This window comes from Abrus precatorius, unplaced genomic scaffold, assembly GCF_003935025.1.
Source record: "Abrus precatorius isolate BTA unplaced genomic scaffold, Abrus_2018 Scaffold11, whole genome shotgun sequence".
NCBI lineage: Eukaryota > Viridiplantae > Streptophyta > Magnoliopsida > Fabales > Fabaceae > Abrus > Abrus precatorius.
The window spans coordinates 7,280,729-7,284,841 of NW_020874303.1; positions in this window are offsets into that span (position 1 = coordinate 7,280,729).

The window sequence follows — 4,113 nt, forward strand, 5'->3', positions numbered from 1 at the left end:
ATCCTTCCATAAGTGCCAAATAATTAAACCAAATAGATAGTACCAATTAGGAAATTTACTAAACCTATTATTAGCAAAGTTCAGAAACAACCAGTCAATAATTCCTAAACTATAAAATTGGACCCATTGATTAGGAAAAGTAAAATGTTCCCAAACTTGTCTCGCATAGAAACAGTCTCTAAAGACATGCATAATAGTTTTAGGGGCCTCACCACACTTAGGATAGAGATCATTATTAGTCATATTTCTAACAAACCTTTCTTCATTAGTAAGCAACTTGCCATGGGCCAATTTCTAGAGAAAAAGGAAAATTATGGGAGGCCCTTGCCACTTCTAAACATAATGAAAGAGATTATGTCTATTCTAAAGACCTTCAACAAACTTATAATAAAGGCGGTAGGCGGACTTGATGGAGAAAATACCATTGGTTGTTAAATTCTAGAAGATTGAATCTATCCCCCTGATCTGGGCAGGAGGAACAATTTGAGAAATATAAAGATAAATTTGGGGAGGAAGCACAAACTTAATTTTGTCCCAGTCTCAGCCATCCTTATTGGCAAGTAAAGCAGCAAGAGAATCTAACTCATAGGCTAGGACAGGGTGCAAGACAACATTAAACAAAATAGGCACTTGAGGAATCCAGGCATCCCTCCAAAATTTAGTATCCATCCCATCCCCAATTATTCAACTTAGGCCTAGGGAAAATTTAGGCCACACAGATGCTATACTCTTCTAAAGATGGAAACAATTATTATTCTTGGTAGATGGGGGTTCGTTAAAGAAAAATTTACATTTTTGTTTAATAACCTAGACCCACAGATTAGAGGATGAGGTACTTAACCTCCAACATAATTTCATATTATAACAACTATTCAAAACATAGAGATTTCTAAACCCAAAACCTCCTTCAAACTTAGGTATTGGATTACATTTCCTTCCTCTTAAGGATCCCTAGATAAACTGTTTACAAAGTTTATCTACTTCATTACAAACTGAGGTAAGAATCATCACAGATTGCATCACATATGAGGAAATACTTCTAAGAAAAAATTGAGCTAAAATCACCCTTCCAGCTAAGGAGAGAGATTTCATTCTTTAGAAGGAAAGTTTTTTTCTAATCTTATCAATAATAAAGAGGAATTGATGCCTATTAAGCTTGTAATGGCTTATGGGAATGCCAAGGTACTTACCAAATTGAGTAGAAGGTTGGATGCCCAAACTTTCACTAATAGGCATAATCAATGTTCTTAGAAAAATAAAGAAAGGAATTATTGACATTAATTTTCAAACTAGAAGCTAAACACAAACTATTAAAAACAGAATTAATAATCTCAACTTGTTGCACAGTAGCTTTGGTTACTAAAATAATGTCATCCACAAAAAATAAATGTGAGATGTTAAGATCATCAATACTAAAAAGGAAAAAAGGCCACTCCTTGGTACTAATTTTATCCTTAATTAAATGGACTAGTCTCTCAATGCATAGGACAAACAAATAAGGGGACAAAGGGTCCTCTTATCAGGTACCCCTAGTAGGACAAAAAGATTGATGAGACTGTTATTAATATTTAAATACATAGAATGCGAGGAAATGGTGTGATAAATAAGATGCACAATATCAAGGGTTATACTAGCAAGGTTAAGAGAATTCATTATGAAATTCCACCTAAGTTTATCATAGGCATTTTCCAAATCCAATTTGATAAACATATATTCATTTTTTGCCTTTAATGGTATGGAAAGAGTGCATTAATTCATGCAGAATCAGAGAATCATCTATACCTTGTCTGCCAGAGATAAAGCTAGTTTAATTAGGGAAAATTAACCTAGGGAAATAGTCTCTGAGTCTATTAGCAATTATTTTAGTTACAATTTTGTAGCTAACATTACATGGTGAAATAGGCCTAAAGTTATTTATATACTCAGGATTCTCAAATTTAAAAATAAGGGTGATACATGTTTCATTGACTTCAGCTATTTCACTAGAATTCAAAAAAATATTAGACACAAAAGTATGTAAAAAAGGACCTAGAAAATTTCATTGGGACTTAAAAAGTAGAGCATAAATGAGAAAAGTTCACTAATATTGTTTTAATAGTTTACTCTTATTTATCAATAATTTGACACTTCAGGTAATTTCTATAAATTATAAGATGAAAATATTAATATTTGTTTACATTTTATCTTTACAAATCTTTTTTAGATTATCTGTACATCATATAAAAAAAAAATCAATAGGTCTAGTTTCTTAAAGTTTTGAGTTAACACATGCTCAAGACAAATCGACAAGTTGATCCAACTTTATCCTTTTTAGATTATTGAGAAATGCAATTTTAAAAACTAAAAGCAAATTTATAGGAAAAAAAAATTAACCATTATTCTAAAGAAAATATTTATCGAATGTCAAAGTGAAATAGTGAAATGCTACCCTCTTTAATTTTTTAGATATATATTTAAGATGTGTATATATAAAAATAATAAAAATATAAATATTTATATACAATATCATTTATGGTGTTTTTTTTTTTTGTTGAAGATTAAATGATGAAACTCTAATTCTTATCCCATAACTTACGAAAATTATCCGAACAATATTTTAAATTTAAATGATAAATAAATGGATCGAACTTTTTTTATTTTAGGGCATTGATTAAAGAAATAGCAATACATTTTTATTAAAAGATATGTCTAAAATATATTAAAAATAGGATAGAAATATATTAATGATGTTTTTTTTTTTAATAAACCTTTTCACATCAAAATTATTTAATAAATGCCTTTAAGACAATTTTTAATGTTTGTCTAAATAAATTAAACAAATACTAACCATTAATTTAAGAATATAAGTTGCTTCTTTAGTCTTATATAAAATATCTATTTTTCATTTGTCTCAAATTATTTGTCACTTTAAAATATTAAAAAAGTATAAATTATTTTTTATTAATATCTTTAACCATTGTTACTAACTAATCATTATGATAATACCAATATTTCTTAGAAATATTTCTAATTAACTAACTACTATAATAACCGTAGAACTTTTAATAGAACTTTTTTTTTGTTTTTATAAATTTTTAAATAAAATTAAGTTGTTTTATCGTATAATACTTAGTAAAATTAATCATTTTGTCAATGTATGTATTAATATTAAATAATAATTTAAATTAGATAGATAAAGTGCAAAATAAAATAAAATAATTAAAAATTTTATTAATATACCTTTATCATAATTTATTAATTAATAACTATGCAAAGCACATGTGTATTTTATTAACTTAAATTTATTAGAGTTAGATAAAATAATTATGAACAATAAAATTATTACTAATTATGAACACTTCTATTGATTAGTACTAAAATTTGAGACCACACGTTACAAAAATTGTAATTACCTGCATGTAAGTGTGGTAAAGCTAAAAGTATGTTGATGTGATGTATATATTACTAATTAGAGAGTAACTACTCATTTTAATTTTTCAAGATATAAGCGTTATCTTAGTCTGATATTTTACATATATTTCACTTAATATTTGACTTTAAAAAATTATTTTGTTTCTTTTATATAAAATAGTGAAAAAAAAAGATTAAATAAATAAATTTTAAAATATCTAAGATTAAAGTGAGATTTTATAAAGATTAAAGATTAAATTAATCAATATTTATAATTTTAAGAATTAAAATAGGTATTTACTCAATTCTTTACTTTCCTCTACTATTCTACCCAAATTTTACTAAGAATTCCTAGACCTAAAGGAAAAAAAATGTGGATTAAAAGATGGTTCTTGCTTTGGCAAATTTGCATTAAAGGGGATTTTGGTACATTTTATAAGTAGCACAATAAAATTTAGAAATGTGTATAATATTTGTCTGCCTCATTTATTATTTGAATTTTATTTTTTTTATTTAAAAAACTATCATACCTATGCTTCGACAATTAATAAATGTTGTGCTTCGTTAATCAGAATTCATTATTATTTTCCAAGCATGAGTATCACACTAATTAAAGCCACTCATAAGAGGTAATGTGATTATAATTTTGTGACAGGTTATAAGTTGGTATTTACCATATCTTTTTCCTTTTGGAGTATGGAAGAATAAGCGTTTCAAGGTGTA